The sequence below is a fragment of the Leptonychotes weddellii genome, chromosome 12, assembly GCF_054177405.1.
Source record: "Leptonychotes weddellii isolate Sample4059 chromosome 12, ASM5417740v2, whole genome shotgun sequence".
NCBI lineage: Eukaryota > Metazoa > Chordata > Mammalia > Carnivora > Phocidae > Leptonychotes > Leptonychotes weddellii.
Window position 1 is genome coordinate 80,894,133 of NC_138380.1, and position 13,778 is coordinate 80,907,910.

General features: G+C 42.7%; 1 long non-coding RNA gene across 1 annotated transcript; it reads right to left on the reverse strand.

The window, feature by feature from the left end:
- Positions 1 to 9,988: 9,988 nt before the first annotated feature.
- On the reverse strand, positions 9,989 to 13,083 carry LOC145716600 (uncharacterized). Its single transcript, XR_014139411.1, has 3 exons — positions 11,270 to 13,083; positions 11,076 to 11,132; positions 9,989 to 10,050 (listed from the first exon to the last, which is right to left on the reverse strand). It is a non-coding gene; the product is annotated as an uncharacterized LOC145716600 (long non-coding RNA).
- Positions 13,084 to 13,778: the final 695 nt, after the last annotated feature.

Below are 13,778 nucleotides of genomic sequence, written 5' to 3' on the forward strand. Positions count from 1 at the left end.
TAATATTTAAGGAAAGAATTAGCATGCACAGATCTGTAGGAAAACTGTCCAAGCAGAGGGAACAGCATAGGGAAGAGCCCGGAGGTGGGAAGGATTTCAACAGAGAAGGGAGTTATCTGGAATTGAGAGATCAGCAGGCTGAGGAGACTGCCAATGTAGGGTCCTAAACACTCAAGAATCTGTACTGGAAAGGCACAGAAAGGCTTTAAACTGGGGGGTGGTTTTGTGTTTCTGGAAGATGACTCTGACAGACACACAGACTTGTTGGTTTCTACGTGCAGCTAGCTCTGAAGGGATGTACTTAAGGATCTGGTCATTTTGGAACTAGGTGGCCAGGGGACAGAGGTGGGAGGCAGAAGTTTTACTATGGACCCTTTATTAACTTCTGACCTTGGAGGTATCATATATATCCCAAGACTGGAAGCAGGAACAGAAAGAAGGCTACTGCAGATGCCCAGGACAAATCTGAAACATACTTGGGGAAACTCGGTGATCAGACTGTGGGAGTGAGGAAGGGAGAGGCATTAAGATAATCCCTGTTTTTGGATTCAGGATTGAGCAACTAAGTGGATGGTGATGATAACTGAAATTGGGGAGAAGTGAAGAGGGACAATTTGAGGGCACGGACATTTCCAGAATTTCTATTTAGGAGAGGCTTAGGGGTGGTGAGCTAGTTGGAAGTAGAGGCTGGAAAAGATGTGTCTTAAATATGCATTTGTATTGCATTTCTATCATTTCTAGGTTCAATTATAGTGCAGTAACCTCAAATATACACACAACACGCACACACCTCAGAACTAAAAAACAGTAAAAACCTCAGTGACTTATACAACAGAGTTTTTCATGTTTTTTTTCCTTGCTCACAGTTAGTTACAGGTCTAAATGACTCTCTGGGCAATTTTCCTGCAAGTGATGGCTCAGCATTCCAGGCTGCTTTGATCTTAGGCATCTGCATCTCAACACATGATAACTTTGGGACAAAAGGGAGAAAAAAAAGACAGCGAAGAGAATTGTGCACCTGTTCCTAAATATTTCCACGCAGATGCAATATGTGTAATTTCCCTCTCACATTTCAGTGGCCGCAGTAACTGCCATCACCAAGTCTAATTGCAAGGAGACAGATAAATAGAATTCTCCCAAATGTCTAGGAAAGGAAGGAGAGCTGGAAGTATTGGTAAAGCTCTAGTGATGTCACTATGATACTTACATAAGAATGAAAAAACCTCCAAAGTCTGTATAAGAATGGGGTACATAAAAAAAAGGGGGACCTGGCTGGCTCAGTAGGTGGAGTGTGTGACTCTTGATCTCAGGGTGGTGATTTTGAGCCCCATGCTGGGTGTAGGGACTACTTAAAAAAAAGAATGGGGTATAGGTTATGAAGAGAGTTGAAATGTGGGCTATCAATGAGCACCCCCCTCCCCACCATTAGTATTGTGTTTTGTGTGTGTGTGTGTGTGTGTGTGTGTGTAGGGGAGACCCAAGAATCCCAATTTCGGACACACTAAATTCAAGAAGCCTCTATCTAAATGGAGGTGTCAAATAAGCAGCTAAATCAGGAGGTCAGAGGATAGGTCAGAAGATAGGTCCAGGCTAGAGATAGAATTGGGGAGATTAAAAATATCTATCTACATTTGGGCACAAGAGTGTGAAGTCCAGTGGTCTAGGCCAGTATGGTTAGGGATAAGATGGTCTAAGGAACATGTAGAGGATCATTCAAAGACAGTTGTTGGACAGAACCCTGCTAACAACCACAATTACCAAGGGGTCTGAAAAGGAGACTGGGAAGGAATGATAGCAGGAGAAGGGGAGAGTCAAGAGTGACTTTGTTACAACTAAGGGGAAGAGCTTTAAAGGGTGTATTTCTGCTCTTGTCAAAGCAAACTCCCCCACCTGTATGACAGATCCCTGCCCCTTCTGCATCTCAATTCCCCTCTCTGCACTGAGTCAGATCTAGCAGCACTTTACATGCTCGAGTGACTTCACTGTGTCTTTTATGGGGTGGAAGGGGGCAGGGGGTCTCTGTGGGCTCTCTTTTACAAGAGCACTAATCTTATTATTTACGAGGGCTCTGTCCTCAGACCTGATCACCTCGCAAGGCCCCATCTCCTAATACCATTACCTTGGGGGTTAGGTTTTCAACATAGGAGTTTTGGGGGAGAACATGAACATTCAGATCATAGTAGTGCTTTCTATCACATTGCCCTGCTTTGTTTCCTTCACATCATTTACAATTCTACACTTGATCTTAGGCAAAAGGCCAAGAAGTGATACGGCATTTACAATTCCTAATTATTGTTTACTTGTATACTGTGAGTCTGACCTCATCACCCCAATACAAAGCAAGCTACAAGAAGATATAAGGAAAGCTCAGCTGGTGAAGGGGATGAGGATTGGGGAGAATAAGCGGTGGTTATTTCCTCTGAAAGTATCACATTTTCAGCAACTTTAAGATAGTATGTTGATAAGAGAGTTTTTAATAATATGATGACAATAACATTGGAGCAGGCATTCTGAAATTCCGATTGTGAAGCAAGCAGAGAAGTTAGTCAAAGGTTGGCACTTTTATGAGGGCTTGCTGTCCCATCAACCAAGGTCGTGGGCTCCCCATGCCCCCTGACATGGCCCTGGAACAGAGAATTCGGATGTTATGACCTGGCTACAGCCCTGAGACAGGATCTCATCTACTTCTGCATCACAGGGCCTAGAACAGTGCCAGCCAAATAGTAGGTGCTCAATAATTACTGAATAATTTTACATAACCTTACATAAATTATTTTGTCTACATAATCATATAACATACATTATTTCATTATTTATACAATAAATAAAGTTGCAAATGTTGCTGACAGCTTAGTTAGGTTTGGGCTGAATACTACCCAATGATTTGGACATGAACTTCACCGGTAACCTCAGTGGGAGCGTTTGTAGTCGGGGGTGGGCAAAATGGCCAGATTGCAGGGAGGGAACAGCAAGGGAAGAGAGGAGTGGGGCCAGGGAGACTGCTCTTTCCAGAAGCTGGCAGCAAAGGGAAGTAAGAACAAGACAGTGAACCATAAGATGCAAAATGAACAGTTTTGTTTTGTTTTAAAAGGCAGAGACTTCAACATTTTTTGTGTGTGAGAAGAAAAGAGCCAGTAGAGAAAGAACTGAAGATGCATGAGAAAGGAAAGCTGGTGGTGTGTGGACAAGAGGAGATCTGGCATCTACAGAACCAGGAGTTCCCTTTCCCACAGGATACAAAGGAAGTAAGGACAGGTTGGGGGTAGAGGTCAGGAAGCCGAATGGGTGGGCCTGCCAATGGCCTTCATTTTCCTTCTAAGCATGAAGTACAGAAACATCACTTCCCAAACTACTCTTTAATTTCTCCTCTTTTTTTAAAAAAGATTTTATTTATTTATTTGACAGAGACAGCAAGAGCGGGAACACAAGCAGGGGGAGTGGGAGAGGGAGAAGCAGGCTTCCCGCTGAGCAGGGAGCCCAATGCGGGGCTCCATCCCAGGACCCCGGGATCATGACCTGAGCCGAAGGCAGACGCTTAACAACTGAGCCACCCAGGCGCCCCTCAATTTCTCCTCTTAACCAATTCTGTTCCCCATTTACAGATCCTCTTCACTTCTGCCCTGTTAGACTATCACCTCCTCCCTGCTCTGGAGTGGCCCTGCAGCCCCTAGGCCTTCAGCTGGCTTAGTGTGTGACCATGGCCAGTTGTCTGGGACTGTCTCTCTTTGATACCCAGATGACAAAATCTTCCATCTTATGAAACTGTAGGCATTCCTGACTTTTATCTGATTTCTCTAAGTATTAGTGAGGATTCCCATGGAGTGTCTGCACATTTCACAAACCCTATCACCCTACTTCTGAAACTCCGTTCCAATTGGTATAATTATTCAGCCCAAAGATGGCCACAAACCTCTCCCTTAATTCCCAAAAATACAACTAAGTTATCTGAAACAAGCTTGTATTTGAAGGCTTAGAGGTAACAGAAGGGAGTGACAAGAAAGAAAAGTTAAAAAGTGCTGTAATTCAAACGCCCAGCCCATTTTATTCTTGCTCTACCTTGAGATCATTTTCTCAGATGTCAGAAAAGCTTATCTAATTGCAAAAGCACTGTTGATATTCCTTATCACACAGAAAAACTTGCTAAAAACCCTATTTGAACTCTTCTGCACTTCCAAGTTTCTGTTCCTACATCAGCTGTCTGTTCCCTCATCTGTCCTTCCAGAAGTTTCCTCCCACAGTGCATGGAGATCTCTGGCCTTCAGCAGAGCCCTTCTCCAATCATACCAGCTCAGCAGAACAAAAGCTGGAGGAGCAGATGTCTGCAAAACAAAAGCCCCCGTTGTTACTCACACCTGACCGAGCCTCACACCACCACACCTGGAAACAGAATAGGAGGTTTTTCCCAAAGTTTCTCTGTGAATCCCCAGCATCAGAATCTCCCAGGGTCTGGGAATCAAACCAGAACATGTTTGACTTGTAACTGTTTTAGATGATGGCTTTAGGAAATTATTATGAATCAAATGCTTAGTTTGGGAGCCAAACTGTATTTATATCTATGTATGCACATTGCCTTATTACCATTACCAATGCAGTATTATTGCTGTCTCTTGATGTAACTTCCAAACTGAAGAAATAGTGTTATGGGGGAGATTTTATTTACCCATGTCTGGTGCCACCTAGTGGACATCATCTCCTCAACAGCTTGGAGTCGGGATTTTTATCCACCTGGCAAAGGTAGTGATGAAGATGAAGATGGCTAACGCTCAGCAAGTTACTGTTAGGCATTGTGTCAGAGGTAATGCTAATCTATTTAAATTCACTGGCGAATTTAATCTCCAAAACAATACTAAGCAGTGGGAATCACTATCCCCATTGTGTAAAATATGGAAACTGAGACAAGGAAAGCTTAAGAGAGTTGCCTCTCAGGAAGTAAACGGCAGAGCGACAAGTCCAGAGTCCAAGCCCTTAACTACTGAGCTGAAACACTGAGGAAATTCTATTAATGAAAGAATTCAATAGTGTGTGTTTATATATTGGAAGGTGATGTTGCTGGTGTGGTTTAGCACCTGGTTGGGGGGCGGGGGGCGACTTAGACGACTTAGGTACTAACAGGTTCCAAGGAAGTAGCTCAGTTGTCCCCTGAGGCGTTAAGAAGGGGCCAAAGAAATGTCCTGCACTGGACACTGGGCAGACAAGATTCATTCCTCTGCGTCCTAAATTCCTAAACTCCTAAAGTCTGGAGTCCACAATGCAGGTGGGCCAGGCCTGCATTTTTTATTGTCTTTCATTGCGAGAGATTAGCAAATATTCACAGTAAATGGGATAGCCGAAGGCTGATACTCTCCCTCCCCACACATCAAATTAGAAGCCTCAGACTCTATTCTGACAATCCTGAGTCTTTATTCCTGACAAAGGGAGAGTGTATCACTCTCCAGCATCTCAGTGAGAAGTTCAATGCAGAGGAGGGTCTTTTTTTCTGTGGAGTAGACCATAGGTGCCGTCAGGATTTTTCTATGTAACTCAGGAAAATTAAGTCATTCCCAGATGTCTTAGTCAGCTGGAGCTGCCATTACAAAATACCACAGACCGAGTGGTGGATACTGCAGAAATGTATTTCCTCATAGTTCCGGAAGCTAGAAGTCCCAGGTCTGGGTGCCGGGGTGGTCAGGTTCTGGTGGGAGCTCTCTTTCCGGCTCATGGAGCCTTTCCTGGGTACGTGTACAAGAAGGGAGAGCAAGTTCTCTGCCATCTCTTCTAAGGGAACTAATCCTATCACAAGGGCCCTACCCTCATGATGTCAATCTAATCCTAATTGCCTTTTAGGGGCCCCCACCTCCAAACATCATCACATTGGAGGATAGGACTTTCAATATATGAATTTGGGGAGGGCACAGATATTCAGTCCATAACATTCTGCCATTGGACGACCAAAATTCACTTCCTTATCGCATGCAAAGCACATTCATTCCATCCCAACGACTCTGAGTCTTACCTCATTTCATCAACTCTAAAGTCTAAAGCCCAAAGTCTCATCTAAGTATCACCTAGATCAGGTATGGGTGAGGCTCTAGATAGGATCCATCCTGAGGTAAAATTCCTCTCCGGCTGTGAACCTGTGAAACCAGACAAGTTATGCACTTCCAAAATACAGTGGTGGGACAGGCATAGGGCAGACACGCCCATTTCCAAAGGGAGAAACAGGAAAGAAGGAAGGGGTGACGGGTTCCAAGCCAGTCCAAAACTTAGCAAGGCAAATTCCATTAGCTCTTATGGCTGGAGAAGAAACCACTTTGGTTCGATGCTCTGCCCTCCAGGCCCGCTGAGGCGGCAGGGTCACGCCCTCAGTGTGGCCGAGCAGCCCTCCCCATGTGGCTCTCTGTGCGGTCACTGTCCATGCAGCTCTGCTGAGCAGTCCTGCTCTTTGAACCCAAGGTGGAGGCAGCCTTGTGCCCCTTGCACCCCTTCTCCTCAGGGCCTCAGGGCCTGTGGTAGGAGTGGCAGCCTTACTGATCTCTGAAATCACCGGTGGGGTCCTTTTTTTCCTTTTCTTGGAGGATAGCATACACTCCCACGGCCAAATAACTCCATGGTCTCCTCTTGTAAAATCCAAGCCTTCCAAAAGCCATCCTTCATTCCATCCCATCTTCTCTACCCCCTTCAAGTCACACGGGTCGTGTCTCTGCTGGTACTAATCCCACCTCTATGTCTGGCTTCTGTTGGAATGGCTGATGAGGTCCACAAGTTACTGCACCCATGATTTCTGCCAGATGACTGTTGAGCCCCACCTTTGGTGTTCTCCTCAAAACAAGCTTTGTCATTTTATGCAATATGGATAGGCTGAGAATTTCCCAAATCTTTACTCCTTCATCTCTCTCATTTTGCATTTCACTGTGAGCAGTTAGGAAGAACTAAGCTGCTCTTCTCTTAGTTGCTTGGAAATCTCCTAAGTATTCCAATTTCATCACTTGCAAGTTCTACCTTCCACAAAACATTAAAACACAATCTAGCCAGATTGTCACTTTACAATAAGGACCGCCTTTCCTCCAGTACACATACTGCTCTGATAACATGTTCATGTGTCTGTGACCTCACCAGAATCACCCTTACTGTCCATATGCCTTGTGTGCACCTCAAGAAAACAACAGTACACCACTGCCTAGATTCATTAATTGCCATATGTGCCTTCTCTATATGTCCATATGCCTATCTAGCTATCCATTTGTTGTTCAAAGTATCTTGTGGACATCATGATACTCTATCTCTGTCAGCATGCATCTCCCAAAGCTACTTCCACATATTTAGGTATTTGATATAGCAGCACCCACTTCCTGATACCAAAATCTGTTAGAAGTCAGCTCGGGCTGCCATAACAGAATACTGTAGACTGGGTGCTTACACAGCAGAACTGTATTTCCTCACTGTTCTGGAAGCCAGAAGTCTGAGAACAGGGTGTCAGGCTCCGCTCAGAGCTCTCTCCTGGCTTCCTTCTCACTGTGCGCTCACATGGCCTTTGGTGAAGAGAGAAGGAACATGTTCTCTGATGACTCATCTTATAAGGATACTAATCCCATCATGAGGGGCCCACCCTCATGACCTCATCTAATCTTAATTACCTCCCAAAGGCTCTATCTCCAAACACCACCACCCTGGGGTGTCAGGGCTTCATCATTTGAACTTGGGGGCAGGGGGACACAAACACTCAGTCCATAACACCATATATTATTTTAATGTCTTTGGCTTACATTTATTTTTATTGCAAATGAGTCTGTCTAGAGGTTTTTTTCCAACTTTTTATTATTTTAAACACCTGAAAAGTTGAAAGAAGAAAACAACAGTACACCACTGCCTAGATTCATTAATTGCCATATTTGCCTTCTCTATATGTCTATATGCCTATCTAGCTATCCATTTGTCGTTCAAAGTATCTTGTGGACATCATGATACTCTGTCTTTGTCAGCATGCATTTCCTAACCAAAATATCATTATTTTTTAGAAGATTTTTATTTATTTATTCATGATAGAGAGAAAGAGAGAGGCAGAGGGAGAAGCAGGCTCCCTGTAGAGCAGGGAGCCCGATGCAGGGCTCGATCCCAGGACCCTGGGATCATGACCTGAGCCGAAGGCAGACACTTAACTGACTGAGCCACTCAGGAACCCCAAAATATCATTATTACTCTTAAGAAAATAATTCCCTTATATTATCTTTTAGCCAATTCATATTGAAATTTCCCCAATATATTTCATAGCTGTTTCCCTCTGAATTTGGATCAAATGAAGCTTTAAGCATTGCATTTATTTGGTATAGCTCTTTAGTCTTATTAATGTAGAAAAGTCCTCCTACACATTTTTCCCCCATGACACTGACTTTTTGAAAAAACAATGTGATAATGATATTGTGACCATATTAACTCTTTGAGATACACAAAAATATTTACCAATGAAATGGGGGAAATGCTCTTATAAAAATACAATGCATAATTAACTGGCCTCACATTTAATTTAAACTTACCTGAGTGGATTCAGAAAGCTTATCAGTTGCAGAAATTAACATATTGTTACATGGTAATAATACTGGAAAACACTTTATGTTCATGATTCAAGAACTCTGCCTAAATTTACCATAGTTTTAAACTGATGTTCATTGATGGTTCAGCTCATCAAAATATGTGGATGAAAATTTTTTAAAAATCCAACTTAAAAAAAATCCTCAAACAGTACAGAAAAATATAAAGTTGCAAGAATCACTCAAAATCAGTCTATCCATAAATAACTATTATTAATACTAGGTAAACAGCATATACAGCTATCTATACGTCTATTTGGAGAGATAGGTAGCAATACTTTTATAAAAATAACATGTACTCTTGGAGCGCCTGGGTGGCTCAGTCAGTTGAGCGGCTGCCTTCAGCTCAGGTCATGATCCCAGGGTCCTGGGATCGAGCCCCGCATCGGGCTCCCTGCTCAGTGGGAGCCTGCTTCTCCCTCTCCCTCTGCTGCTCCCCCCAACTTGTGCTCTCTCTCTTTTTCACTCTATCAAATAAATAAATATTAAAAAATAATAATATGGTACTCTATACTTGATGCAAGGCCTGTGTGCCCACTCATTGCCCTACCTCTGCTCCATCAATATTGCTCAAGTTTTGATCCTAACAGGCTGCATATCCCAGCCTCCTGTGTTGGCTGGCATCTGGCTGGGGTCAATTAATGGAAGACTGTTGGGACACTAGAGGGTACAAGGAAGGGAGAGGCGAGGGATATGTTCTTGACAGCAGTTGTGTTTTTTTCTGCCCCCGCCCCCCCAACTGTGATTCAGGTTAATGCTGCTTTTTCCCTTAGTCCCTTCAGCCTATGGGCTCAATGGCTTCTGGCCCTTACACTAATCACTGGGTTATCTTGTTGGTCACATTTGGCTTCTCAGCTTTTCCATTACCTGTATAATCAATTCCTTGCACTAAATTCCCCACACTGAAAATACTTGAAGCAGTTTCTGGTTAGACCCTGACTGCTCTATGGTAGATGCTAATTTTAATGAAAATATTCTTTTTTTTTTTTTTTTAAAGATTTTTTATTTATTTTTTAGAGAGCAAGCGAGAGAGAAACAGCATGAGAGGGGAGAGGGTCAGAGGGAGAAGCAGGCTCCCCGCTGAGCAGGGAGCCCGATGCGGGACTCGATCCCAGGACCCTGGGATCATGACCTGAGCCGAAGGCAGACGCTTAACCATCTGAGCCACCCAGGCGGCCCTTAATGAAAATATTCTAATTTTAATGACTTTTACTTGAATTTAATGCAACAAAAGACTATGAATTAGAAAACTTTTTCCTTTAATGTGAGGGGTGTTACATTCTAAAAGCTCTTTCTAGGTTAAGAAAAGGAATTATGAAAACCTCTCAGAAGTTGGGAGTTGTTAAGCTTAATATTTTTAATGGTTTTTAAATTTTAGACAGTAAAAGTAGACAATTCATGAAAAACTAGTACTCACATGCTTTCTGGGACCTCTTCACAATTGTTTAGTTATATTTATTTTGTTCAGGCTTATAACATTCACGTTCTAGAAAAGATAATTTCCACAGTTGCTTAGTAAAGTTACATATTTAAACCAGCTCTATTTCACTAAAAAGTAAGTCTCACACAGCCAACGTGGGTTACTTGCTTTGTTCACAGAGCTATTCAAGCAACAAGAAGAGTGTCCGACACAAACAAATACTGGTTGAATAAATCATTTACCAAATTATTCACTTTCTTAAGCTTTAAATTAGAATTTCCCTCCTAATTGGCTGGATTTCATTGTTGTGTATGTAGATACGTATAAACACACTTTTTTTTTTTTTTAAAGATTTTATTTATTTATTTGACAGAGAGAGACACAGCACGAGAGGGAACACAAGCAGGGGGAGTGGGAGAGGGAGGAGCAGGCTTCCCGCGGAGCAGGGAGCCCGATGCGGGGCTCGATTCCAGGACCCTGGGATCATGACCTGAGCCGAAGGCAGATGCTTAACAACTGAGCCACCCAGGCGCCCCTAAACACACTCTTATACATAGTTTTTTTCTCACTCAAAGAGAAGCTCGGCCATGTAGTGCTGTTTGAGTTTCTTTGTGTTTGAAGACCTGGGCCACTGTCTTCTGGTATTATACATTCTCTGCTCATTTAATCCAATGAACTTGGAATACTGGTGTGATAAACTGTCACGAATTCTTTACAGTCCTAGTGGTCTTTGCCCTCCTATCATAATTATTTTATATTGTAAGCTTTTGTCCAGTTGTTTGTCACATTTGTGGGCAGAAGTTTTAAATGTCTTTTTATTTTGACAGGGCCATGTTATTTTTGTTGACATTCTTCAATAAGTAAACAAATATTTTATGAGCACCTTCTGCTACATACTGTGTATGACACAAATATGGATGGCCAACGGACTCTATACTCAAGGAGCTAGTCCTGTGGGGCAGATAAAATACACCTGCTGATACAGCATGAAGTAGAGTCAGGTCTTAGGAGAAACAGCGCCTGGATGTTTGGAAGAGACAGTAATTACCAAGAGGAATGAGGGACATGAACATTTACAGAAGGCCTGTTACCTGGCAAGTAATAAGGAGCCTTCAAAGATGTCATCTCCTTTCACCTTCAGAATAATTCTGCAAGAAAAATGATTATCCCCATTTCACTGAAACAGATACTGAGCTTAAGTAATTGTCCAAAATAATGCAGGAAGAGTTGAGATTGGAACCCAATTCTGCCTGATTCATACTCTTTTCTCTACTACATACATTACCTGTTGCAAGAATGAATCAGAGGAGGCTTGATGGAGAAAGTAGCACACGAGCAAGTGCCTTGATGGGTAGGGAGGTTTTAAGGTAGGAGTGAGAATTCCAAATCTATACCCAGCATTTTCCTCAATTGAGGTATGGGTGGGTGTTCAATCGACTGCCAAGAAATTGTTTTTGTTCATTTGGAGACCCAGTTCTGAGGAGGTGGCTATTACCAATTACAGGAAAGAAACTCCAAGTAGCCTTGCTCTTGAGTTTCCTGGCATTCTTTGGTCTTGGATATCTATCTTCTTCCTCATCACCCCTTTGCACAGCCACACAAGAATTAAGTCCTCCTGGTGGTAAGATTTATCCTTCCTCTCGGACATGTCTAGAATAGTATAAATTCTTCAAAACACCACGGGAGATATAAAGCAGTGGTTTTCAAACTTAAGTTCCAAGTCATTAGTCCACTTTGACATTTTTAGTGAGTCATAACCAGCAATTTGCTTTACAGGGACAGAGAGAATAGAAATAGCAGAGGGAATTGCATATAGTAAGGGTAAACATGGTTTTATGACACATGTGTGATCTGTATGTGGGGTTTTTTTTTTAGGTACTGGGCTATGATGTAAAATATATTTCTGATAGTGATAGACATTTATTTAAACAGTAACAGGGCCTATTTACAAGCCATGTATACCAGCAAAGCCTGAAAGTCTTTTCTAACCAGCATGGAGTAGCAGCTGGGCTTAGGGTCAGGGAGCCCTTGGGTGAAAGCTTTCTCAGGTCCAGGAAACAATATCACAGGCTGCTTGCTTACAAACATGGCATAGCTATCAAGCAGTGTAATATCCTAGGCATTCTTTCAAGAGTAAGCTTAGTAGAAATGTTGAGAGAAAAAACTAGGCAATTATCTCTTAGCAGAGGCTCTGGAGGGAGGAGTAGCCTATCCAGCTCAACGGTTACCCAGTGCAAAATCTGCCTTCTCAGAAGAGGAGAGAGGCTGCAGGACTGCTCTAGATTAAACGCCTCCTATCCACTTGGGTTATGTATATTTCCAGGACTCAAAGGATGACAGTGGGGGAATGCCTTCAATCAGCAATATTCAGTCCTTGGAGTCTTTAAGTTTCTTCTCTTTCCCTGAATTTGTCTCTTGCCCAGTTTTTGATGGTCTTTGGAAAGCGGGCTGCCATACTTGATAAGGCTTGGCTGTGGTAATGTGTTAGGGCTCAGGTTCAAAAGCTGGTAGGGAGAGGAGGAAGCTGGGGACTGCGTGGGGCTAGAGTTAAGGCTGGCTACTAACCCAGTTTGAGGGCAGATCACTCAACTGATTCCAATACAGAGAAGTCAGAATCTGAGCTAAACATCAGTTTTGTTTTGTGTATCAGTGTGCTAATTGGTTCAAATCAGCCCTACTGACCCTGTCTCAAAACCTATCTCCAATCCAATTTTATAGGTAATAATAAAATTGTAGCTAACATCTAATATTCATTTAGTGATGTGCCAGCTGCTATACTAAGTACTATCTCATTTAATCTTAACCATCACCTTAAGAAGCAATGACTATATATATGTTAAAAAAAAAAAAAAGAAGAAGGAGGAGAAGATAGCAGGAGGGGAAGAATGAAGGGGGGGAATCGGAGGGGGAGACGAACCATGAGAGACGATGGACTCTGAAAAAACAAACTGAGGGTTCTAGAGGGGAGGGGGTGGGAGGATGGGTTAGCCTGGTGATGGGTATTAAAGAGGGCACGTTCTGCATGGAGCACTGGGTGTTATACGCAAACAATGAATCATGGAACACTACATCAAAAACTAATGATGTATGGTGATTAACATAACATAATAAAAAAAAGTATTATAAAAAAAAAGAAGCAATGACTATAGTAATTACCCTAGTAATATGAATTACTATTTAACGAGGGCTTACTGTATGCCAGAGAGTACTAGGTGCTTCAGATTGATAAAAACATTTAATTCTCGGGCGCCTGGGTGGCTCAGTCGTTAAGCGTCTGCCTTCGGCTCAGGTCATAATCCCAGGGTCCTGGGATCGAGCCCCGCATCGGGCTCCCTGCTCAGTGGGAAGCCTGTTTCTCCCTCTCCCACTCCCCCTGCTTGTGTTCCCTCTCTCGCTGTGTCTCTCTCTGTCAAATAAATAAATAAAATCTTTAAAAAAAAACAAAACAAAACAAAAAACATTTAATTCTCACAACCCCAAAGACAGGTACTATTGTTATCCCCATTCTACAAAGGAAGGAAGTCAGCCACAAAGATTAGGTCCTCTGCCTAAAGGCTTGCAGCTGGGAAATGACATCACGGGGCTTGGAACCCCCAGTCTTTAACTCTGAAGTTCATCTACCTAATCGCTATATTCTACTGCCCTTCCCAGCTACTTCTACTTACCAAACTTTTTTTTTTTTTTTTAAGATTTATTTGAGAGAGCGTGTGCATGTGCACACCAGGGGAAGGGCAGAGGGAAAAGGAGAGAGAGAATCTTTTTTTTTTTATTTTTTTTTTAAGATTTTTTATTTA